The following is a 27,171-nucleotide window of genomic DNA, read 5'->3' as shown; positions in this document are numbered from 1 at the left end:
CAACTGGGCCACACTTTGAACAGCTAATGCATATCTGATTTTGAATCATGTAAAGAGGAACAAAAATATTTTATTATTATTATTATTATTGGTGTTTTGAGACTTTGTTTCTCTGTGTAACCTTGGCTGTCCTAGAACTCACTCTGTAGACCAGGCTGGCCTAAAACTCACAGAGATCCTCCTACCTCTGCCTCCCAGGTGCTGGAATTAAAGGTGTGTGCCACCACCAACTGGCCTATTTATAATTTTTATGTCAATCACATTTTGAACTGATAATATTTTGGTTAATTTACATTAAATCAAACATACCATCGAAAGAAATTTCAGAATTAAGTGATGACTCAACAGTTAAGGTCCTCCTAGTGGACCTATGGTGGGATTCACAACCTCCTGCCATCCGGATACAGGGGATCCAGTGCCCCCTCCTGGACTCCAAGAGCACCTTTACTCACACGCAGACACACACATACACACACATATTTTTTTTTCTACTTAAATATTTTTCAAAAGTAATTTCACCTGGTTTGTTTAACTCTTTAAGTGTGGCTGCCGAAATGTTTAAAATTAAACATGTGGCTAGAACTTGATCCCCATTGGATAACACTGTTCTACCCCAATTTCACAGTGTGCAGAAAGTTCCAAGCACAGCGAAATTAGTTAACTAGGGCTAAAATGTGGGGAAATTCCACCAGTATAGAAATTACTTGTTTTGTACAACGACTAAATGGATTTAGATTGAGAAGGAAAGGCAGTGGCTTTAGATCCCAGTCTCTTAGACTGAGTGTCTCAGTTAGGGTTTCTATTGGTACAAAGAGACAGCATGGCCGTGGCAACTCTTGTAAAGGAAAACATTTAATTGGGAGTGGCTTGGGAGTGGCTTACAGTTTTGGAGGTTTAGTCCTTTATCATCATGGCTGGACATGTCTGCTGTGTGATGTGTGTGGGCTGGCATGATGCTGGAGGAGCTGAGAGTCCTACATCTTGATCTGCAGGAACAGGAAGTGAACTGTGTATCACACTGTCTATAGCTTGAGTATCTGAGATCTTAAAGCCCTCCCCCACAGGGACACACTTCCTCCAACAAGGTCACACTCCCTATGGGGGCAATTTTTTTTTTCAAACCACCACACTGGATAATAACCAAATATCATCCACTAAATGTGGAGACATGAACGTTTTGTCAACAGAGATGATTTTTAACATACGAAGTAAAAGGTGCCTCTGACAGAGCTCTCTCATGCTGTGTTTCATGCCTTCACTGAAGTCTTGGTGGGTCCCACACGCTAGCTTTACACTGTACATGCTAACACTCTCCAAACAATAAACACTGCCCCAAACAACTCAACTTGGATTTGAGACTATTTTATGTTGTGTCTTCTGTGCACACGCACACACACGCACACACACGCACACACACGCACACACACGCACACACACGCACACACACGCACACCAATACCGTTGAGCTTTTCCTGTACACACAGAATTTTTGTTATCATTCAAGTATACGGTTTAATTTCATGCAAAGGAATGTTTTAATTTCTACCATCATTCTTGCATGTGTACATTAAATTGCTATACCTTTGTCATGTACTAGATTAGAATGCTTGATTTATTGATTGATTGATTGGTTTTTCAAGGCAGAGTTTCTCTGTGTAGCTCTGATTGCCCTGGAATTCACTCTGTAGACTAGGCTGGCCTCAAACTCATGGAGATCTGCCTGCCTCCTGAGGGCTTGGATTAAAACCCAACTAGAATGTTTGATTTTAAGAATTGTTATCAATGGGCCAGAGAATTGACTCCCTGGGTAAGAGCACTTATTGCTCCTGCAGAGAATAATCTTCAATTCCCAGCATCTTTAATGACAGCTCAACCATCTGTAACTACAGATCTGAGGATCTGACATTCTCTTCTGACCCCCACAGGTACCAGACACTCATGTGGTATACAGACATACTTGTAGGCAAAACATATTCACATGAAATAGAAATAAAAATAAATGCTATCTAGGGGCTGGGAGGTAACTCCATGGATAAAATATTTGGTGTGTAAGCATGAGGCTCCAGTCTTACCCCAGTGACCCACACAGAAAAGGTTAGCCCGATAGGGCATACTTTAGTACTAGACCTGGGCAGGCACGGACAAGGGGATTCCTGGAGATCACTGGCCAGACAACCTAGTGGAGCCAGTGAACTCCAGTGAGAGATCTTGTCTTAAGGGGCGCGGGGACAAGGTACAAAACACCTGGGGTTGACTCTTGCCTCCATGCACATGTAAATACACACACACACACACACACACACACACACACACACACACACGCATGCACGCACCCGCGCACACACACATACAGAGAGAGACACACACACACAGAGAGACAGAGAGACAGGAGCTATTGAGGAAGAGGAAGGGGATCATGATTGGACAAGGGAGGATAACGGTGACTATTATCAAACATATTACATACATATATGAGAATGTCACAACAAAATGATTAATATATGTTAATAAAACCACTTAAGGCTGGCAGTGGTGGCACACACCTTTAATCCCAGCACTTGGGATGCAGAGGGATCTCTGAGTTCGAGGCCAGCCTGGTCTACAAGAGCAAGTTCCAGGACAGACTCCAAAGGTACAGAGAAATCCTGTCTCGAAAAATCAAATAAATAAATAAATAAATAAATAAAACCACTTAAAAAGATTTAATTCTTTATCTAGAAATTAAAGCATCCATCTTATCAGTATGCAAATTTTTTTCATTGTAGTAAACGTCCAAATTATATATCTACTAATGTATTGTTCCTTTAAGTTTTCTTTGTAGCCTTTTAATTAATAAATCTTTAAATTGTACATCTGTTCTATATATCCAGATTCCTGGTGCTGAATAAGACTGTGTGGGGCAAAGGAGGTGCGGGCGACTAGAACTCAAGGTGCCATATTTTAGACTAAAGTAGAAGAGACAACAGTCCGGGGCAGGCAGCACACGACCTGTGTTTGCTTCCTCGGCAACCAGTTACATAAAGAGACTTCTGGAACAATCTGGAAAACCTGAATATGGAACTGGCTATTAGATCAAAGTCAGATTTTTATTGCTTATTTTATTGGAAATAGTAGCAGCATTATAATTATATTTCTGAAAATGTGCTTAATGAGCCAGAGTGTAGCTCATTGATAAAGCACTTGCCTAGCATTCACGAGGACACACACACACACACACACGTTTTTCTGTTAGAATTGTATGATGGTTGCTTTTTTGTTTGTTTGTTTGTTTGTTTTTTGAGGCAGGGTTTGTCTCTGTAACAGCCCTGTCTATCCTGGAACTCACAGAGATCCGCCTGCCTCTGCCTCCCGAGTGCTGGAACTAAAGGCGTGTGCCACCATCACCTGGCTATGATGATTGGTTTTAGTATCAACTTGCCACAAATTAGAGTCACTTCAGTAGAGAGCCCAATCAAAGGATTTTCTTGATTGCTTTAATTGAAACAGGACAACGTGGCCCAAGTGTGAGCAGCACCTTCTTGGCAGTGGCCCAGATCACAGAGGGCATGGCAAGAGGAAGATTACACCCCACCTTTTGCTCACAGGGTCTTCCCTCTTTCCTGCTCAGCCTTCCCACTGGATGCCGAGTTGATTTTCCCTGTTGCTCCTACGGCTGCTGAGTCCTTCACTGCTCTCAGAACCAACATTTCCAAGATGGAATAGAGACCAGAAGGTCTCCAAGACCTGTCTAGGGTTTTGGTCCTGGATTGGAACTGCTGAGGTCCCAGCCTTGTGGACTGAGCTCAGTTGTGGTTCTCAGTTGCTCAGGTGTGAGACAACTTGTTAACTATTGACAACTATTTTAACATAGCTGTATTAACAGAACCTGCGTGCGCGCACACACACACACACACACACACACACACACACACACACACACATGCATTCTGTTTGCTCTGTTCCTCTAGAGAATATGACTACTAGAGAGTGTATTTGCTTTAAGTGCTTTTGGAGGTCACAGTCACGGTGCTCTGGAGAAAGGACACCAGACGGTTACAGTTCTAAGTGGTCAACATCCAGAGCAGTGGCTTACACCTGAAACCCCAACACTTGGGGGATTGAGGCAGGAGGATATCTGGGAGTCTGAGAGCTGCCTGGCTAACATAGTTTCAGGACAGCCTGGATTATAGTGACTCTATCTTAAAAATAATAATAATAATAATAATAATAATAATAATAATAATAATAATAATAATAATATTTTTTAAGTGTGGAGAGAAGGAAGAAGAAGGCCCCACCCTCATTGGCCTCCCGCCCTATGGCAACAGGTCATGCCTTTGTTATCATGAAAAATGCAGGCTGCCCGGGAAGCAGCTCAAAAGTCTGGGGTTCCTAGAATGGGAGGACTGGCAAGGCCTGAGATCTTCTAAGGAAGGCCTGGTCGGAGCCTCGGGTGAGCCAGACCAGATCATCACAGCGGGTGACAGGCTGTCGACCAATGGTGTGTCTAGGCAGCAGGTTCTGAGTTCACAGGACACACATGCTCACAATTCCAGTTTGTTAACTGAGCTACAGCCACCAAGGATCAGGTAGATATCCATGGCTACTGAGCAGCATGACGTGGGAGAACCACACTCAGAATAGAGAAGATTCTAGACCATAGTGGTGGCTGATACCATCCTGCTGTGACCATCCCAGTACTGCCTCTGCCAGGGGGAAAACAGTCTTGGGCTGCACATGACTTGCTCTGTGGCAGAAGAGGAGATGGGCAAGCTGGGCGATTGCACCTCGATTTCACCTCTGTGGGGTCCTGGCTGAGCATCTTCCTTCCTCACTGCACCGTCAACCGGGCTGCGGCTGAGACAGTAACTTTATTATACTTTTATCAATCTGTTCCTCAAGTTCTGAGAGTACCTGAGTCCATTTGTGGTGCTCTACCAAAACATCACAGATAATTCACCATAGAATTTCTCACAGTCCTGGATGCTGGAAAGTTCAAGATCGGGGCACTGATTGTTCTGTTGTCGGAAGAGGGAGGCTCTCTGCTTTCTTTTCTCTGTGTCTTCATGTTTTAGGTCAACAAAGAGATGTGTGTGTGTGTGTGTGCGTGTGCGTGTGTGTATATGTATATAAGTGTGTATGTGCGTACATGTATATGTGCAAGGTGTGTATTTATATGAGTATATGTGTATAATATACATGTGTGTGTATGTACACATGTGTGCACGTGAGTGTTTGAGACAGGTCCCAGCTGACTTGGAACATACAATCCTCCTGCCTCAGCCTTCAGAATGCTTTAGAAGTCTCTTTTAGAAGAGTCTCACAAAAGCCCCACCCTGGACTACTGTGTCATTGTGAATCATGTTTCTATTTTTGAACAAGATAAACAGTCAAACCATAGTAGTCAGGACCCCTCAGTTACTGCTTCAAGTACAGAAGGTACAGAATGTATTCAGGGTATGCACAGCCTCGCTGTGTAGAACATAGGTTCTAAAGATACATGTGTTGGGATTTCATCTAATTCCACCACCTCCATCAACCAATTATATGACCTTGAGCAAATAGCCCTCTAAGGCTCAGTATCTTAAAACCCAGGGCCTTTGATATTAGTGGGAAAGAAACGACCCTGTCCAGCATATGGTCCAACGCTGGTGCCTGAGGTACTTGGTAAACCAGTGCCGTGGCTGTTTCCTTATTGTCATTGTTGAAGAGCAGCCTTGCTCACAGGGTAAGAGTGTATTCCAGACAGGAGCTAAGTGCTGCACTCACCCTCCTCCCCCATGCCGGCTCTTCTTCCCTTTCCTGTCCTCGCCTTTGTACTTTGTTTCGTTTTGACTTAGAGTCTTCCATACTGCCTGGACTTGTCTTGAACTCATAGCCTATGGCCTCAGCCTCCCCAGTTCTGGGATTACAAGGCATGCAATACTACACACCACTTACTTTCATTCTCCCATCCCCGCCATGCTGGTCAGGTTCGCAGCTATGCATCTTCCTTTGTCCTTGGCAGTCTCTTTGGGAAGGACGGTGGGAGATGCTAGGACTTCCCTTCAAGGGAATGTTTGCTTTTATTTGTTTGTTTGATGTTTGTTGAATTTCAGGGTGTGTGTGTGTGTGTGTGTGTGTGTGTGTGTGTGTGTGTCTGTGTGTGTGTGTGTGTGTGTGTGTGTGAGAGAGAGAGAGAGAGAGAGAGAGAGAGAGTCTTGGTACATAGTCCAGGGTGCTCTCGGGTCCCTTTAGCCTATCAAGTACTGAGATTACAGGCATGTACTACTATGCCCAGATAGAAATTTGGTTCTGAGCTCAGTATAAAACTAAAGTCAGCTTGAAATCACAAACTTATGAGAATTCCCGTGAAGTTCCCCAAGAGCTAGCACCTGATAGGCAATATTTATTAAGTGATATAAATATTTATTAAGTGATGAATGGAGGGTTTTTTCTAGGCAGTGCTGTAGAGATCCAGAGGACATCCTTTAAGCCTGGGGACTTTCCTGAGACCAGTCTAATCGCTCCACAGAGGGCGATTTCCTTGTTGAGCTACCCAGAAGGTCAGTCCTGGCCTGGCAGAGAGCCTCAGACCAGCATGTCTGAGGGTGATGGGGTGTGGAGGGGAGGTTGGAGCACTCCCCCCAGCTGTGCCTCAGATCCATTAAGGTCTGCTTCCATGGGATGGTTTCCCAGGGGGGTGGGGAAGAAAGCTCACCACTTAAGTCATTTATGCTCTGATGGTCCAGGCCTGAGAAAAAGGCCCCTGGGAGCAATCCTCAAGTGCGGGAGGTTGCGTTAAATGGCTTAATAGATCCTGGCAGCTTCGGAAAGACTAATGGCTGAGCATTAATTGAAGAGGGATTTCAGATTTGCACATCCAGCTCTTGCTGGCTTCCACCTCCACCGTGGTTATGACAGAAAGAAGAACTCTGGAGTCCCACTCCACCTTTCTCTGGATGTCCCTGCTTGTCTCCTCAGCTGCAGACTGAGTACCTAAGTTGTGTCCAGCACGGGGAGTGGAGCCGAGAGATGATGGGGTACATGGCTCAAGTTCTGTGTGTGGGGGGCGGGCAGAGAGTGGGAATTAGAAAGAGTGAGACTGGCGATGGTCAGCGTATCTCAGAGGATGGCTGTCGGGAAGAGAGGATCATAGCTGTCCTGGGGCTGGAGAGGGCTGGAGGGGGCTGGAGGGGGCTGGAGGGGGCTGGAGGGGGCTGGAGGGGGGCTGGAGGGGGCTGGAGGGGGCTGGAAGGGACTGGAGAGGGCTGGAGGGGGCTGGAGGGGGCTGGAGGGAGCTGGAGGGGGCTGGAGGGGGCTGGAGGGGGCTGGAGGGGGCTGGAGGGGGCTGGAGGGGGCTGGAGGGGGCTGGAGGGGACTGGAGGGGGCTGGGGGGGCTGGTGGGGGCTGGGGGGCTGGAAGGGACTGGAGGGGACTGGAAAGGACTGGAGGGGGCTGGAGGGGGATGGAGGGGGCTGGAGGGGGCTGGAGGGGACTGGAGGGGGCTGGAAGGGACTGGAGGGGGCTGGGGGGGCTGGAAGGGACTGGAGGGGGCTGGAAAGGACTGAAGGGGGCTGGAGGGAGCTGGAGGGGGCTGGAAGGAGCTGGAGGGGGCTGGAGGGGGCTGGAGGGGCTGGAGGGGAAGGTTTTCTGGTTGGGTGGGGATGGCTGTAATGTAACAGGCCTCTTAGGTGGGCAAACAAGGGCTCTCAGCCCAGGAAGCCCCATATGAGTCATCTGGGAGTGATACGGTTACATGCAGGAGCCAGTGAAGAGCGTGTGGGCAGGTGAGGCTGGCAGATGCCAGGTCCCACAGGACCCAGGCTTCCTCGGGAGTGTTTTGCTTACATTCTGATGTGACTGTGAGTCATGAGAGGATGGGAACACGCTCTGACACGGGCAGTCACGAGCTGTGGAAAACACACACTGAGAGCACAGGAGATGAGATGAAAGCATGCGTACATGAGACAGACTTCTTTTTAAGAGCCATGACAGCAGCTACAGTCTGAGGCAGGATGGGAAATGTGGCTGCTCTCTCTGCAGCAACGGGGGCTTAGTTAGTTTCTTTGAACTCCTTTCCCGAGCTGAGGAGCGAATGAGAAGGAAGATGGGCCTGTTTCTTATACACGGGGCAGCAGGAAAAGGTGTTTACAGGACAGGAAGAAGATTCTCTGAGAATCACACTCCTCAGTCTTAGTTAGGGCTTCTATTGCTTGATAAAACACCATGACCAAAAGCAACCCGGGGAAGAGAGGGTTCGTTTCATCTCATATGTCCAGATCATAGCCCATCAGTGAGAGAACTCAAGGCAGGAACTGAGGCAGAGGCCATAGAGGAATGCTGCTTACTGGCTTTCCTCACTGTGACTTATTCTATCTGCTTTTTCATTTCATGTGGGAACACCAGCCCATGGGTGATTCTATCCACAATGGGTTGGGCTCTCCCAGATCATCAATTAAAAAAAAAAAAAAAGCCCCATAGGCTTGCCTGCAGCCCAGGAGCCCGGAGTGTTGTGACCTCTGGTTTCTCTGTATAGTACCTGGGCTCACCTCCTAGAATGTGTTAGTGAGCTCCGTTCACACTAGATGCCCCAGAGTTCATGACTGTGCCTGGCACACAGTAGGCTCTCCACCACTGTGGACTGAGGGAACCAGGATCGGTGGAGAAGGACTGGGAGGAGGAGACAGGTGAGTCCGGCCCTCCTTCTACTGGACACGGTCAGTTTAGTAAATGTGCAGCCCGTGAAAAGCTCCAAAAGCAATGGGAAGGCTGTGTTTCCAAGACAGAGGAGCAGCCGTCAGCAAGTAACAGAAGGAAAGTTCTGGTGGGCACCGAGGGTGCGTTAGTTAGATCCTGTCTCTGACAGGAGCCCTGAGATAATAATCACCTTCAGCTTTGCCGGGACTCATGGTTTCAGAGGCCTCACAACGATAGTTGATTGGCCATATTGCTTTGGGCTAGGTAGGCTATCATGACAGGAACTCACTGCAGAGGAAGGAACTGGGGCCCCAATGTCCCCCTCAAGAGCATGCCCCCAGGGCTGTGAGGTTTTTCAGAGCTTGGTTAGGAGACATATCAACACTGCAGGAGTAAGGTTTGTGTGGCTAGGGAGTCCTGAAGAGAGACGCCTCAGTCACACCAGGAGAACAAGGAGCCATCCTTAAAGGGTTCTGAGGGGGAGGGAAGCCTACCACCATGAGGCAGCTGGCATGGTTAATATGTGATCTGGGGCTATGTGACGGAAGTCAGAGGCACAGCTGGAGGGATGGAGCTAGTTAATGTGCCACCACAGGCTGCTAGGAACCACAGGCTGCTAGGGACCACAGGCTGCTAGGGACCACAGGCTGCTAGGGACCACAGGCTGCTAGGGACCACAGGCTGCTAGGAACCACAGGCTGCTAGGAACCACAGGCTGCTAGGGACCACAGGCTGCTAGGGACCACAGGCTGCTAGGGACCCCTAGGGGGCCCAGGTGTCTGAGAACAGTGGGTGGTCTGTCCGCTTCAGCAACCAGAAGGGAGGGAGATCCCAGGAGGGGGCTTGGTTAGATCTGTGAGGCAGAAGACCTGGAGGGGAGGGCCTGGACTCCTAACTGAGCAGCTCTGTCCATGAGGCCTGGCTTTCCAGAGGTTCCATGGTTTTCCCATACTGCCACAGGATGGAGACCATGCCTTCAACACTGCAGCCTTGGACAATATCTAAGATTTGTCTTTAAGATCCACATCTGAAGGAGAAGTGAGACTGTCCTTAGGGATCCTCCTGACTTTCCTCCAAACTCCATCCTGTTTGCTTCCCTCACCATCTGAACGGCACTCGCATTGGCCTAGCTGAGCTGAACTTCACGGTGCCTGGCGCCTGGAGACCACTTGTCTGTGACTCTGCAGCTAGAGAAGGTGGTCAGGGGGGTGACACACGAGGTGACAATGTTTCTCTTATCTTCATTGGGGTATTAGACATTGTAGGATAACCCCCCCTCAAAGGAGGAGGGAAATCCTGCCCCCATGCTGTCCCAGTGCCATTGAGTGTGGGACTCTAACTCCAGAGTTCAGCTGCTGGGGACAGCTGCTCTGTGGAGCGGCTCCATGCTGTTGGGCTGTTGAGAGGGGAGGGACGTGTCCACCACCTTGTCTGACCTGCTCTGGGCTGGGAAGGACTTTCTCTGCTGTGGACTTTAGACTCACACCCTGACGGGGACAGGGTCCAGCATCTCAGGCCATGGACAGGGCAGCCAGGTGCCACAGAGGGAAGCAACCACCTGATCCACCGGGAGCTGGGTCAGTCACAGCCTGCAAGAAACACAATATGTGTTTTATTTTGCTGCAGAAATAAGAGTAGCAAAAAATTCTCTGCGCCTGTAGATGACGTACATTTAAGTCTATTTGGGCTACAGTAACAAAAAGATTAGAGTCGGGATGGCTTATGGGCAAAGGAAATGTTTTTTACAGTTCCGTGGGCTTGGAAATCCAATAGCAAATTATGGCAGATTCCATGTCTGTGCGGCCTACTTCCTCATGGATGTGTTCATCAGCCTTCCGCCACGGGGACAGAGAAACAACTGGCGAAGAGGAAACGGCCGCTTCAGCTCACGGGTTCAGAGAGCTTGGACCATTGTCAGTGGTTCCTTTTCATTTGCTCTGTGGGACACAGAACAGGACACTGTGAGAGAGGATTGTGGAGGAAATGGCTCATCTCAGGGCAGCTAGGAAACAAAAATGAAGGGGAGGGACCACGGTCCCAACATCCTCTTCAAGGGCATGATGTAATGATCCTCTTTATTCTACTAGGACTTAGCTTCTAAAAACTCCTACGTCTCCCGATGTCACAGCCTAGAAACTGGGGGTTTGACATAGGGGCCTTGGGGGATATCCAATATCCTAGAGCCAAACTATATGGCAGAGGCCATGCAGCTTCCACCCTTACTAACCAGAGACCCATCTCCTGCCACTGTCACATGGGGTGAGGGGGTTAGCACGTGAGAGATATGACTATTCAGTCTACGGCAAATACAAAGACAGAACAGCACCTCTTTATAACCTGATATCCCCCCCACACACACACACACTTTCTACCACATCAGGATTACCATTTGGAGCTTAGAAATGCAGATTTGCTACACTCTTTTCTTTCTCATTCTTCCTCTCTCTCTCTCCTCTCTCTCTCTCTCTCTCTCTCTCTCTCTCTCATTCTGTCTTTTTTTTTTTTTTTGTAGCTATGGGTAGTTTGAATGCTATGAGGAAGTTTGAATGTGACTGGTCCCCATAATCTCCTAGGGAGTGGCACTCTTAGGAGGTGGGGCTTTGTTGGCGTAGGTGTGGTCTTGTTGGAGGACGTGTGTCACTGTGAAGATGGCCTTTAAGGTCTCCTATATGCTCAAGATACTGCCCAGTGTCTCAGACTATTTCCTGTTGCCTGAAAGATGTAGTGCTCTCAGCTGCTTCTCCAGCACCGTGTCTGCCTGCACACAGCCATGTCCCACCATGACGATAATGGACTAAGCTTATGAGCTGTGAGCAAGCCACCCAAGTTGTTTTCCTTTGTGAGAGTTGCCATGGTCACAGTGTCTCTTCACAGCAAAAGGAAGCTTAACTAAGGCAAACTACATAATATCCTGGTGTATGGATTTGCCATAATTTATCCAATAGCATCCTATTTATTGCTAGGCACACTGAGTTGCTGGCCATTATCCGCAATTATTATAGGTAATGCTATCACAAATGCTTTGTGCATGATCACATTTGTTCCGTAATTCCTAAAAGGAATTTCCCCAAAGTAAGAGAGCGTAGAATTGAAGGATGCGAACGCTGTCGTACTGGGTCAGCAATCGACAGAAAGTCTCAATGCAAGCTGGGTGTGGTGTCACACACATATAATCCCAGCATTCAGGAGGCAGAAACAGGTGGCTCCCTGAGTTTGAGGCCAGCTTGCTCTACAAATCAAGTCCCAGGACAGTCCAGGGCTACACAGGGAAACCCTGTCTCAAAAAAAAAAACAAAAACAAAAACAAAAACAACAACAACAAAAAAAACAAAGAATAAAAAGGTGTCAATGAGACCCAGCTCGTTGGGCCCAGAGGACACAGACTCACCCTGGGTGGGTACCACATGATAGGTAAGTGTGTGGAGGTGAGGTGGGAGAGAGAGACCGAGAGGTTTGTGCAATATGAAAAGAGGCGTAACTGGAGGCTCGATGCTCGATGTCGGTGATGAGGAACAGGCTGATGTGAGCGGCCTCTGTTGCCACTTGGGGCCACGGTGATGTCTGAGCCCATGCTGCCACCGAAGGCCATGTCTGGGTCTGTGGCCCTGCAGAAACTGGGGTCTGTGTTGATGTCCATGGCCTGTGTTTTCACCTAAAGCCATGGGGACGTCCATAGTCAGGACTGCAGTCTGAGGACAAGCTGATGGCCTAGAGCTCTTCTGAGTGGCCCCCCCACTCGCTGGTCACCTCACCATTGTGCCTGTGGGTGCAGAAGAGCTGGCCCCAGTGCTGTGAGCATAGCAGAGCCAAGCAGGTAGGCTGACCAACTCAGCTACCACCCGGGCCCAGAGCCAGGGCTTTGAGCTGGCACTCCCCGTATCTACCCCACCTAAGACCTGATAGAGAACATAAAGGGACTGGTCCTGCAGAACCATCGCTGCAGGACCTCCATGACTCAGGGCAACAGCAGGGTTTCCAAGAGGAGTCTTGGTGAGAGTCCAGGATTGATGGTGTAGCAGTAGCCAGAGACCTTAACCAGACCTGACCCATTGCAATGAACATTTGCAAATAAAGCTGTTTGGAACCTAAATGCCCCACGACCAAAGAATGGATAAGGAAAATGTGATACACTTACACAATGAAGTACTACACAGCAGAAAAAAACAAAAAAACAAAACAAAAAGAAAACAACAACGACATCTTGAAGTTTGCAAGAAAATGGGTGGAGCTAGAAAACATTATTTTGAGTGAGGTAACCCAGACACAGAAAGACAATTATCACATGTACTCACTCATAGATGGTTTTTAAACACAAAGCAAAGAAAGCCAGCTTACAAACCACAATCCCAGAGAATTTACACAACAATGAGGACACTAAGAGAGACTTACATAGATCCAATCTACATGGGAAGTAGAAAGTAGAAAAAGACAAGATCTCCTGAGTAAATTGGGAGCATGGAGACCTTGGTGGAGGGCTGAAGTCGGGGAGGGGAGAAGCAGGGAGGGGAGCAGAGAAAAATATAGAGCTCAATAAATATCAATTAAAAAAATAAAGCCGTTTAGGCAACAATATACACTGTGTGACACACTGTAACACACCACAGCTTCCATGGTAAGACTTTTATTTGTTTCTTTGTTTTAATTTTTATTTTTAATTTTTTTATTTTTCTTTTGGGAGGAGGTTAGCAGGGTGAAGGGCAGATATGGAAGGACTAGGAAACGAGTGGGATTGGGGTGCGTGATGTGAAATTCCCAAAGAATCAAAAAATTACAAAAAAATATCAATGGAGATACACTTTTTTAATTTTAACCTTTTATTTTACATACATGAATGTTTTGTCTGTATGCGTGTCTGTGTACCATGCGCAGGCTTTGTGCTCAAGAATTTCAAAAAAAGGACATTGGCTCCCCCCGGACCTGGAGTTACAGTTGGTTATGAGTTGCCATGTGGGTGCTGAGAATCGAACCTGGGTCCTCTGGAAGAGCAGTCAGTGCTCTTAATGGTGAAGTTATCGCTCCAGCCCCATATACATTATTTTTTGTTTTTACTGTTCTTGAGATATTTATTTTGTTTTAGTTTTTGTGTTTTTCTTTTTAAGTTAATTTTCTCATTTTTTATATACATATATATGTATGTATATATTGGTAGGCTGCGTGTATGTGTAGATTTATGCACACATTTATGGAGGCCAGCACAGGGCATCTGATCCCTGGATCTGGAGTTACAGGTAAGTATGAGTGACTTGCTGAGGGGCTGGAAACCGAGGCCAGGTCCTTGCAAGTACTATCAACAGCTGAGCCATTTCTCCAGCTCCATCTAGTTTTCACTTTTGACCTCTAAAGTGTTTGCAGCTAGTCTATTTATGGATGTCTTTTATTTTATATTGATCCTTTGTTTCTTTTCTTTTTTTGAGACAAAAATTTCACACTATGGAGCCCTGACTGGCTTGGAACAAACAATGTAGACCATACCGGCCTCAAACTCACAGAGTTCTCCCTGACTCTGCCTCCCAAACACTGATGTTAAAAGTGTGCATGACCACCTGACAATTTTTATTTTGTTTTTATTGCATGCACGAGCGTGTGTGTGTGTGTGTGTGTGTGTGTGTGTGTGTGTACGCGCACGCACACGTGTATGTCTGTCATGGTGCATGCATGTGGAGGTCATAGATCAACCTGCAGGAGTCAGTTCTCTCTTTCCACTGCGTACGATCCACACATCAAACTCAGGTCATCAGCCTTGGCAGCAAACCCCTTTACCTATTAAGCCGTTTCATAAGCCTGTGGTGGGATTTTCCCCCCCACTGAGCAGCAAAATGAATCCCGTTTAGAAGATAAGACCTTGAAGATAACACCTTGTACAACAGGACTGTTGATTGCTTTGAATTTGCACTTTCTCCTTCCTGTCTCACCCACTCTTTCTGGATCAGACCTCTACTGACTGCCTAGTGGGCCACGGATCCTGGCCAGTTCTGTGTCCAGAATGGCTCCCTTCTACATTGCTCCTCAGACTCAACTGAGATCTTACTGGGGTCAGGACCCCCTCACGCTCTCTCACTGAGTCCTGAGAGTTAAACACAGTGGCCCATGACCACTGCTCCTAGCAGCTGCATCTAGCCAGAGAATCAGCTGGCTGCTACCCCTGGGGGCGGGGGGTTAGCAGAGAATTTCTGAGGGGAAAGGCGAATAATCCGGTAGCAAATGCACTGATTCTGAGAGCAGCCTCAGAACATTGTCACTGCTAATACTGGGATATCTCTGTGCCTTCTGGTAAAGAAAAGAAGGTTTAGTGAGGCTGAATAACTGGCCCATGGCCTCTAATTATTGTTGGGAAGGAGGGTGGGATCTCAGGTTGGGGGAAGTCTCCTCAGGCCCATGGATTGAAGACTTGGTCTGTAGAGGAGCGCATTGTAAGATGGTGGACCTGAAGGAGGTGGAGGTCAGGTGAAGTCCTTAGGCCTTTAGGATCCTCGACCCTCTCCCCCCTCCCCCCCCGCCTCTCCCCGCCCCTCCTCCTTCTGCCCCACCCTGCCTTCCTGCCACGACTTCCCAGAGCCTCCAGACAAGTTAAGAAAACCGTTTCTTTTTATAAAGTCATCATGTGGACAGCTAAAGCCAGCAACTCCTCTGTCTTCTGGTTCTCGGTCCTGGCCTCATCTCCTCCAGTCACCCTCCCTGACTTCCTGAGTTTATCTAGCTGTCCATCACTACTTCTTGGAATCCATCCTTTCTCATGAACTTACTCACTGCATATCACCGGCTACTCATCCGTCTGCCCACCAGGCAGTAAGCTCCCAGAGGGTGGGGCCCTTCAGGTCACACTTGCATTCCTAGTTAGTGAGTAAGAGAATAGAAACGTCAGAGGCTGTGAGGGAGGCGGAAGCAATGGACTTGGCCACAGGCTGTAGGGCTTAACAGAAAAGAAACCTGTGAAAATTTGGTGTGGTAGAAGAGAAAGAGAAACAGGGTGGCTGGACAGCCAGACACAGGCGGTGTCTTGGGAACAGATACCTTAGCTCTGGCTTGGGATTGTCTGAGTCCAAATTCCAGGTCTCCTTCCTGACTTGGAATGCTACTTGGAAAGCTGTCTGTGCCTCCATTTTCTTCACTGGTTAAAAGGCCATCTATCACGACAGCACCTAGACTGGGCAGAAAAGGGTCGGCATCCTTCTAGATGCTAGACACAGTGGACCAGCATCCTCAGCGTCTCCCACTTCCTCTCAGCATCTCCTGTTTTCTTGAGATGATGCTGGAAATGTGGAGGGCAGGCAGCAGCTGCGGGCCCCATCAGAAGTGGATACCGGGCATGGTCCTCTCCTGCTTGTCCCTGGAAAGCACTGGTCTATCTCAGTGAACCGACTGCTCAGGATGTTTCATACCACAGACTTGTGTGGAGTGTGAGACCATTTGTGACCAGCTTTCCCACAACATGTTTTCACTTGTTTTCCTTTTTGAGACAGTCTCCAACTTCCCATGCAGCTGAAGCTGATCCTCCTGCCTCTGCCCTCCCAGCGCTGAGACTGCCGGAGAGTGCACCCCGCCTGACTCACTCAGCATAGTTTTGAGGTTTGTTCACACCATGCCAATTGTAGGTACTTCATTCCTGTTCTGGCCAAATAGTATTCCGACGTACACACCGCCTACAGATAACCCACTGAGTCGGTCATAGGTAGGCGTTTGGTCGTTGCCCTCTTGATCTCCAGCAGCGCTTCTGTGAGGATGAAGTGTCTTCCCCTAGCTTGTGGAGGGAGTCCACAAACGCTGTCTGTACCTGTTTTTCTTCTTGCACATGCATGTCGATGCTATAGTTCTTTGAGTAAGGCAGGTACGATAAGAGATTGACAATAATAATCAATGATAAGATAGAGTAGCACTAGTTTTTTTAGTTTAGTTTAGTTGTTGGATTGACACACCTGGGAAGAGGGCCTGCCTCCATCCGATTTGCCTGTGGGTGTGTCTGTGGGACATTTTCTTAGCTGCTAATTGATATAGGAGCATCCAGTCCACTGTGGGCAGTACCATCCCTAGGTAGGTGGGCCTGGGCTGTATAGAAACGTTAGCTAGACAGGAGCCTGGGAGCAAGCCAGTTAGCAGCAATCCTCTGTGGCTCTGCTTCAGTTCCTGCCTCTAGATTCCTGCCTTGGGTTCTTGCCTTGTCTTGATGATGTAAGCCAGATAAACCCTTTCCTCCCCTAAGTTGCATTTGGTCAGTGTTTTTTTTTTTTTTTTTTTCACAGTATCGGAGAAGCCAACTAGAAAAACCAGTAACAAAGGCTATGTGAGTGTCGTTTCTCTTTGGCTCTTGAAATATTTTTTTCCTATGGCTTCCCCACTGCCCTCCCAGAGCAGACGAGAGGAAGCACCTGCCTTCGATGTGAGCTGAGATGCATGCCATCAGCGTCGTGCTCTGGTGTGAGACTGTCAACTAAGGGCTGTTGAACGTAGGCACCCCTGAGCCTTGAGAGCTGATCTAGTAACTGAAGGGAGGGGAGTATGGCTTGCATGTGTGTTCTGGGTCAAAGGAAGATGCGTGTCTCTAGTCAGACTGAACAGGATAAAAAAATAAAACTTCCCAATTGTTTGCTTCTGGAATTTTCCATTCAGTGTTTCCCATTGGGATTGACACTGGGTACCTGAAATCACAGAGAGCAACAATTCAGACAAAGGAAGGCCACTGTGAGTGGATGCTTTTACTTTAATATCACTTCTCAGATTTTTGGGGGGTATGGTAATGTGACAGCCTGCTGCCAAGTAAGGCTGCTGCATTTTACATTCCCACGGGCAACGTGGGGAGCTCCAGTCTCTCCACACGTGGATGATCCTTACTTTCTGGAGTTTTTGTGGGTTTGGGTTTGGTCACAGCTGTGATTGTCTTATTGTCAACGTGACTGAGCTGAGAGATGCCTAGAGTAAAGTAAATCTCTGGGTGTGTCTGTGAGGAAGTTCCCAGAGATGCTTGACAGATAGGACAGTCCCTGAAGACGGGAGACCCTCCCTGAACGTGGGCAGCAACAGCCCACATCTGGGGTCCCAGACGGAATACAAGAGGACAGATACGGTGAAGCGCTCTGCTCCTGCTGACTGGGAGCTCGGGAAGCCCAGCTGCCACCTGTACTTCAGCTTCCTCCGCCCTTCCCAGCACAGGCACTGACAGACCTTAGGGGAGCCCCAGGCTTGCAGCCTCAAACTGGGATTGCATCATTGCTGCTCTTGTTCAGAGGCTTCAGCTTACTGGGTTGAGTAACAACAAGGCTCTCTACTTTTCTGGTGTTCGGACAGTTATTGTTGGACGACCCAAGCAAGTTCAAATCACACAAACCAGTTCCATAAGTAAGGTAATTTCCCATGGGTCTGTTCCTCTAGGGAGCTCTAGCACACACGGTACCGTCTAAGGGGAGTAGTGCAGACCAACATCTCACTTTGGTCTTCTTTTGTATTTCTCTGATGACTTAGCTTCTTCTCGCACACTGAGTTGTTGGATCCCAGGCAGATTTGGGTTTAATGGCTTTGTACGATTCCCGGAAATGTCTTTAGAAAGCGCAAGCTTTCCTTCACCTTGCCCTTCATAGCCAGGATGCCTGCCTGGGTCCTGTTTGACCTCTAGGTGTGGCCACTGTCCTGTGTCAAATAGGATCAGCGGCATCTGGCTCAGACTGAAGGTACATTAGACAGTGGAGTAACTAAGAGTTAGGACCTTGAGTTTACATTGAGCTGTGTCCTTGGGTTTACATTGAGTTGTGCCCTTGGGTTTACATCGAGCTGTGCCCTTGGGTTTACATTGAGTTGTGCCCTTGGGTTTACATCGAGCTGTGCCCTTGGGTTTACATTAAGTTGTGCCCTTGGGTTTACATCGAGCTGTGCCCTTGGGTTTACATTGAGCTGTGCCCTTGGGTATACAATGAGCTGTGCCCTTGGGTTGCAACTGTCATGGCTTTGACTCTTGTCATGGCTCTTGTCTATAACTGACTTTAATAATCGTGACTGTCCCCTCCCCCAGAGTCATTAGCTGAGATGAGCTAATACCTGAAGTAAGCACTCAGTAAGGGCTAGCTGGTGCTATCCTGGACATGCTATATTTCCGCTACCCATAGACATGGCCTTAAGCTCCTGTGTGTTCGTCTACCCTGTTCTCAGTCTCCCTGGAGGTCTGTAGGAACTATCTCTATTTGAGCAACATAAGGACTCTCATCTCTGTTGTTTGTGCCACTCTCCAAAGCAAAAATAGGGTGTCTTCATAGATAGCGTGTTTGTGTCTGAGCAGGACTTTGATGAAAGCCATTAAAGGAACTGGGAATTCAGAGTGGGAGAAGTGAAACTAGAAAGGCCAGCCTCCTTCACCACATTCAGCTGTCAAGGTAACACCAAAGTAATGCTTTCCTCTTCCCAGCTCACCCCCTTATGCAGCTGGGCTAGCACAACTGAACATTTCAGAATCCACCTTGACTTTGCCCATTTCCAACCGTGGTTTCTGTAAAGTTTTAGCTGTCCAATAAGCCTTTCCACCGACGTAATAATCCAAATCAGACCAAATCAAACCAAATTAGAAAAGGCCCAGGTTTAATGGATGCCAGCACTTCCAGGAAGCCCTTCAGCCCCTCCCCCGGGAGGAAGACCAAAAAACTACGGAGAGGGAAAAGGAGAACCAAAAGACCATGTGTTCATTCTCTGGAATTTAAATACCCTGTAGGAGTGGTCTTGATCCTCTCTGGGGAGGGGTCACCATTTGGCCAGCTTTCTCAGAGGTAGAGTCTGGATTGTGGCAACTCCCAGGGAGGGGCCTTGGGATGAGTGCCAGGGGCTGGGGTGACACTTCCAGCCAAACATCCCAGACTCCTTGGATATAGGGGTGTCAGGGGGCTGGGGTCTCACTTCCATCCAAACAGTTTCCTCTGTCCAACCTGGGATTCTGTCACTTTTGGTCTAAACATATTAGACGTGAAGTTCTTAATTTGGGTGAAGAATATTCCTTTGATGTTTTACTTGAACCACCCCCTTTGAAGCCTCCCCCACCCTTGCTACAACGAATCAAAACCACTTTAGATTATGAAAACTATTTTCTTTTCTTTTCTTTGCATTGCTGGGATTGAACTCAGGCCTCTCTGGTGCTGTGGGAGCATCTACCACCATGCTGAGGCACAGCCCGCTGGACATCATTCTTTTTGTGTGTATGTGCAGGGACAAGAGAGAGTTTATTCCAGAGCCATTGTGAGGAACCACAGCCTGGGAACCCAGATTCAGGCTACTCCAAATTCCACATTCCAACATGGAAGCAGTTTCATAGTGTTTTTATAGTTTGGAAGGACAAAGAAAGTCACAAATAAGGGCACGCTAGTGTGTTCACCCCTCAGAGAAGCAGGTACAGTGAGATGGGGAAGCCTTGGTCTAGGCCCAAGATGGAGATCATTCCTGTAGCAAAGAAGCCAGGTAGTGAATGAACTGGGGGTGGGGCACTCAGGGCGATACCCTGACTGTGAGGGCTCTTCCTGTTCCTGGGTAGGGGAGATGAACAGCCACCAGGACTCCTCTCAGCTAGCCTCAGCTAGCGGCAGAGGAGCACCAGGCTCAAACCATTCTTGTTGCTAATCTTCATTTGCATGGTGGGCCTAGTGACTTTGTCTGCGCTCAGCACGGTGTCAGGAAAGCTCTGATTGATTTCAGGGGTACTGAAGCCAGTGTTCCCATGCTCCCATTCAATAGATTTGGGTGGCAATGCAGAATGCAGCACCTACAAGCAGGACAGGGGGCTTCCTGGGCACGTCCTTCAGGCTCGATCTCCAAGCTCTACCGGCAGGCATTCCAGGGCACTTCCAACACGCCCATCCTACCTGCCGGTCTCCTGCGGGCTGTGAGCCTGCGAGGCAGGAAAGCCTAGGTCTTTCCCGCTCAGATCGCCAGACCTCGTCCTCAGTAAGGGCCCAGTCACTGGGGTCATCCTAGGAGGTTTATATTTCTGCTTCCAGTGGGCATTTTGCTCCCTCACTACCTCCTCTCCTGCACACCCCCGACCCCACACCTCCTTCTCTTTCTTTCCTATCTCCATCCCTCCTTTATTATCTCCCCCTCCTCCTCTTCCCTCTCCCACTATCTCAGGCTATGGACTAGGAACTTCTGATGTCAAGAGGCTCCAGACTGAAATGTAGCCGGCACTCCCCAGAGAGGCCTTCCCGCCTCAGGGAATGGAGGCCCAGGTCCCAAGCTACACATGGGTGTACTTCTCCTTTGATCTGCTGTTTTAATCTTTCTTCATTTACTCTTTGACAAAACTCTAGCTCTGGGGAATCACTTTTCGTTTGTTTTTTACCTACTTGTCTTCTGTAATCCAGCCTCAGGCAGACCTTTGGGATGGGTTAGCTCATGAGTGTGCCTCTGGCAGTGTTAAGTAGGGACCTACATATGAACTCTCACAGAAGCGACGGGGTGTGTCCACACATCTCTACACCTGTTTACAAGTTCATGGTGCTGCATGTCTGTCTATGAAGCTCAGGACTGGGAGCTGTAGGGACTGCCCCTCAAAATGCCTCAGAGATGCACGGCATGCTCCTGCCTCAGCACTATCTGACTTCTCAGAATTCTCCATGGCTTGTCTTCTTTCTTGCCTCCCACAAGGTTTTCCTTGAGGACCGGTTTGTCCATGCAGGGTCTGCGACAATGCATGACCATCCCAGAGCAGGCTTTCCTGGACGGTTTGTGAATGAACTCAGAAGCTAATAAATGATATACAGGACACCTTTGATCCTTAAGAAGGCCCAGTATGGAGAGTGAAGGGAAAGAAAACTGGATCCCTAACCAAAGTCTTGTGTTTGAGAGCCCCTTCCTTCCCTCACAGACCAGGTTATCTGAAGAAGCCAGCGGGAAGTGTGGGTGTCTCCTTCCCTCATCTATGAGATAGGCTCTGTTCTCGCCTCTTACCAAGTGTCCCACCTTTGTAGTGGGACAATTCATGTCTCAGGAAGCAATACAGTATTCTGTTCACATATGAAATTGTTTTTTTTTCACTAAAAAATTTTAACTTTAATATAAACAAGCCACTTGGCCCAACATCTTGTTGGCAAGAAAATCAGAAACTGGTGGAGAAAAACAAAAAAAAATTTAGAATTTGGACTCTTCTTCAGGACAGCTGACCTGGCCACTGAGCACACACTGGTTTTATGAAAATGGCTATAAAGGTGAAGGGCTGTTCTCGATTAAAATAATATTAGGAGGTGTTAATCCCCGTGGTCGGTGGGGCGGGATCTAAAATCACCCCTGAGCTTATTGTCAAGGGATTATCTAGACTAGCCTAACTGAGGTGAGAAGACCCACTTTAACTATGGGCAGCAGCGTTTTCTGGGTTGGGTCCTGTACTGAATTAAAAATGAGAAACTTAGGGCTAAAGATGGCTCAGCTGTTAAAAGCACTAGCTACTCTTGTTGGCTACCTGGCTTCAGTGCCCAGTATCCACACAGTTCCTGTTACTTCCAACAGTGGCTCAAGTTCTGGGAGATCCATCGCCCTCTTCTGGCCTCCATAGGTACTGCATGCATGTGGTGCACATACATACATGCATACAAAACTCCCATACACAAAAAATTAAAAATTTATAAATAAAAAAGGAGAAAGCTAGCCGAACATCAGCAGTCATTGCTCTCTGCTTCCTGTGGCTACCATACGACCAGCTACTCCCCACTCCTGCTGCCAGTCCTTCTCAGTCATGAACCATGAACACGAACCTTGAACCATGAGTGGAAACAAACCATTTCCCCCATGAAGTGCTTTTGCAGCACCTTTTATTTATCACAACAGCAGGACAATCTGTACAAGAAGCATGAAGTGCATGATCCTTTCTTGGAATGCATTTTTCAAAAACATCATTTGGCCAGGCGTGATGACCTGCTATTCCAGTATTTAGGAGGCTGAAGTCAGAGAATTGCTATGAGTTGGAGGCCAGCTGGGGTTACACAGTGAGATCCTTTCTCCAAACAGAAAAGACAAGGAAAAAAATTCTCCATCATCTATCTAGGCAAAGCCTAGAAACAATAACAATGCTTAAAATGCTCAATGAACATATAAGTGTGAGTATAATATAGAAAGCTATAGGCATTACATGTGCTTCCTCACCTCCCGGGTTAGCTTCGACCCTGTGATCCCCCTTCCTCCTTCTTCAGCCTCCCCATCTCATACAGAGGATTGATGACCTCCAGAACCTGTGCCATGCTGAAGACTCGAGCAGGTGATCCCATTGGCTGATTGTGGAGGATGGGAGGAGTTCAAGCCTGTAGTCTCCAAAGATAGTTCCCTGTACAGTGCAGCTGGACACATCACCTAGCCAAGCCCACCTGGGTCATAGGCTTTTCCCTTCGTTTTGTTTTGATTCTTCGGGACAGAATTTCTCTATGTAGCCCTGGCTATTCTGGACCTCATTCTGTACAAGGCTGACCTCAGACTCACAGACAGCCACCTACCTCTGCCCCCCGAGTGCTGGCATTAAAGGCATGTGCCACGACTCCTAATTGGCTTTTCCTTTTTAAGAAAGCGTTTTCTCCCCTTTATTCTTTATTTTTATTCTTTTAAATCCTGTGTATGCAGGTATTTATATGCACACAATGGACAGGTTCCTGAAGGGCCAGAGGTGTTGGATCTCCTGGCACTGGAGTTAAAGGCAGTGTGAGCCACCTGTTATGGGTGCTGGGATTCAAATTCAGGTGCCTCAGAGCAGCAAAACTGCTGCTCAGCCATCTCTCCAGCACCTCCCCTTTGAAAAAATAGCTTTTATTTATTCTTTGATAATTTCATATGTGTGTTGAGTGTATCTCGGTCATTACACCTCCAACCGCCCCCCCCCATAGCCCTTCTACCTTCCTGTCCTTGGTTTCCCATTCCTCTAATCCACCGGGTTCATTCAGCTGCCAGCTGGAATGTCAGCTGGTTTCCTTGTCTTGATCTTGTGCCGGTGACCATAACTGCTGTGAGTTCTGAGTGCAGCAGCCATGCCGTGTCTGGAAGACATCACTCACAGTTGCCTTCCCTTCCTCTGGCTCTTACAGACCTCCTACTGCCTTTTACATGATGAACCCCGAGCCTCTGCGAAGGGGAAAACAGAGGTGCCTGTTTGGGGTTGAGCATTCAACAATTGCTTATTCTCAGCGTTTTTACTTGTTGTACATCACTGCATTATGATTGCCACAACTGCCAGGAGAGATGTGCACCCTGGTGTGATGGTGCTGGTCCTGGATTTGAGATCTGCTGCATAGGGCTGAATGCATAGTGGAGGGGGGGCAACCACTATAACTGTTCTACTAAGTGAACAAGCCGTCAGGCTGCCCTCTGCTTATGTTTATACCCAGAGATTCATGCTATTCTGTCTTGATGATTCTTTCCTTGTGGTATTGAATTTAGAGCCTTGTACATGTTGGGCAATGACTCCACCACTGACCTACACCCCAAGCATTGTATCTAAAAATACAATGCCAACTCAGAAGAACAAAAAAACCCTATCATCTGATGCACCATAGTGTGGGCTTTCATATAAACGATGTCAGGAAATTGCTCAAGCTGTGATATGATATTTTGGCAATGTATTTCAGGAGATTTAAATACCGAAGCAAGTCGAGACATAGGTGCATTCCTCTGAAATACTGAGGAAGAGGGTGAAAGAGGAGAAAAGGGGAGGGGGAGTTAGTGTTGAACAAGTTACAGGAAATAAAGTCAGTGCAATGCTTGGTTGGCAGTTGCAGGAGCGACGTGGCACTCATTGTGTTGTATGCTTTTGTCTATGTTTCTGCCTTTAATAACAAAATGTGCACTTTTAGCATGTGTTTCTGAGTGCAGCGCCCCCAGAGGCCAGCAGAGAGCGCCAGCGGGAGTTAAGGGCAGGTGCAGCTCCCCATCTTGGGGCTCTCTGAAGAGCAACAAGCACTCTAACCCAATGAGCTGGCTCTCTAACCTTGGTTTTTGTGGGGGTTTTTTGTTTTGTTTTGTTTTGGGGGGTTTTGTTTGTTTTGGGTTTTGAGACAAAGTTTCCCTGCAGTTTTGGTACCTGTCCCGGAACTAGCTCTTGTAGACCAGGCTGGCCTCAAACTCACAGAGATCCGCCTGCCTCTGCCTCCCGAGTGCTGGGATTAAAGGCGTGCGCCACCACCGCCCAGCTTGTTTTTTTTGTTTTGTTTTGTTTTGTTTTTGTTTTTGTTTTTTGTTTGTTTGTTTGTTTGTTTTACTTTTTTGGGGGTATTAGAAATCTTTCATAATTAAAAGATGCAAAAGCATTTCTATAGACTGCTAGGCAGCTTGGTGTGTGCTCAGGAGGAATAATCGCTTGAGCTCATGAGAGACTAGACTGAGCAACAGCAGCACTCGGGAGGCAGAGGTAGGAGGATCTCTGTGAGTTCAAGGCCAGCCTGGGCTACAGGAGTTAGTTTCTGGACAGGCTCCAAAGCTACAGAGAAACCCTGTCTCAAAAAAAAACAAACAAACAAAAAAAAACACAAACAACAACAACAACCAAAAAAAAAACAAAAAAAGGGGGGGAAAGAACTAACTTTTAAGAAGAGAGAAATAGAAGAGGAAGAGAAGGAGGAAGAAGAAGGAGGGAGTGGGGAGAAGGAGGGAGCGAGGGAGAGAAAGAGAGAGGGAGAGAGAGGGAGAGAGGGAGGGAGGGAGTTCCATGGACCTTTTTCCTGTGCTTATGCTGTGAGGGAGATGAGCAGTTTGGTATCCACTGCTTCTCAATCAGGGGTCCCTGGGAGACTCCTCTGCCACATCCAGAAGGTGCTATGTTGGCATGAGTTGGTTTTTAAAAACATTCCCCGAGAGGAGTTCTGTGTACAGAAGAACAACTTCTAGTTGAGGACAGATTTCAGAAATCCCACTTAGGGCTGGGAAGGTGACTCAGTAGGCAAACTGCCTCTCAGGCTGCAAGGGTGAGCACCCGGGTTCAGCCATGAGATGTGGAAGGTGCTAGAATCCCAGAGACTGCCAGAAACCCGGGGCTTAACAGAACTGATAAACCTCAGGTCCCATTGAGATCCGTACCAAAAAAGAAAGAAAAAAGAAGAAGGAAAGGAAAGGAGAGGGGCTGGAGAGATGGCTCAGTGGTTAAGAGCACTGGCTGCTCTTCCAGAGGTCCTGAGTTCAATTCCCAGCAACCACATGGTGGCTCGCAACAATCTGTAATGAGATCTGGTGCCCTCTTCTGGCCTGCACGCATACATGGAAGCAGAATGTTGTGTACATAATAAACAAATAAATAAATCTTTAAAAAAAAAGAAAGAAAGAAAAGGAAAGGAAAGGAGAAAAGGACAAGTAGAGTGGCCGAGAAAGACCCTGCATTTCCACACTCATGCACATAAATGTGCACGCATATTTGCACACACAAAAATGGTATTCAATTTATTTAATTAATACACTGCGGGAAAGAACTCTTCACTTTCTTTAAACTTTTAACTTTAATTAGCAACTTTCATTTTATTTTTGACCCAAAATCTTTGCTTTGAGGGGGCGTTTTATGTTTCGCTTAATTAAATCCCCTTATATATTTTAAAGCGAATTTACAATTGTAGTATATTTGAGTTTACTTATAAGGACTTCAAATGCTTAACAATCAGAACATTCCCAAACACTTAAACGATTCTAATAAGGATAATAAATTACACTTTAAAATACAGTACATCTCAAGTACTCATAAACATTCCAATATTGTTTACAAATCTAGTAAAATCACAAATCTAAACAATTACTCAATTCCACATTTTAAACTGGAATCATGAGGCTCATATATTAAATTCTTTAATACTGACTCCGTTTAAACATTACAAACACTGAAAATGCCCTATGTACACAGATCGCTCCTAAACCACATAGAAATGTGTTCCCGGTCCATCTGAACCCTTCCCAAGGTCAACAGACACTTTCGCACAGAGGAAACAATTAGGTCAATCCCAGCAATTCGCAACTTCCACTCAGAGATTGAGGCGAAGTGGAAGGTTCCGCTGCTCTTGTGACAAACACAGAGAAAAGGAATCCATGGCTGTGTAGGGCCTGAAATCCCTGGGGTTCTCTCTCTCTCCTCAGATACCTTTGATGTGTTTATTTATTGCCTGATTCTGCTCAGGATCCTCATATTCCCCACTACGTATTATTCCTGTCTAGCGCGGCCACAGCTCTTAGCTGTTGACTAACACCCAGGTGGAATCTACATCTCTCTATTGACTGTTTCTTAGCTCCACTTTCAGGATACAAAAGTCACGCCGGAAGTTGACCTGGAGCCCAGAACTCACAGACTGGCTCCTTGCCATCCTGAGGGCACAGATACAAGCCACGCCTCTGGCATGAGTCTCTCCTACACTCCAGTCCTGAGAAGCTGTATTGGCAGGGCAAGGGCAGGGACCTCTTTCTCTGTGACCCCAGATCTGGAACTATTTCCTTGCTGTGTGAGTGAGGTGGAGGAGGCCTCTCCAAATCTCAGGAGCCCAGGAACTTAGTCTAGACCTTGCCTTTCCCCCCACATTTCTTTTTTCTCTTAAGAGTTCTTGAAGGGCA

The sequence above is a fragment of the Myodes glareolus genome, chromosome 16, assembly GCF_982192425.1.
Source record: "Myodes glareolus chromosome 16, mMyoGla1.1, whole genome shotgun sequence".
Classification (NCBI taxonomy): Eukaryota; Metazoa; Chordata; class Mammalia; order Rodentia; family Cricetidae; genus Myodes; species Myodes glareolus.
The sequence above is the reverse complement of the archived record's forward strand: the minus strand, read 5'-3'. Positions refer to the sequence as shown.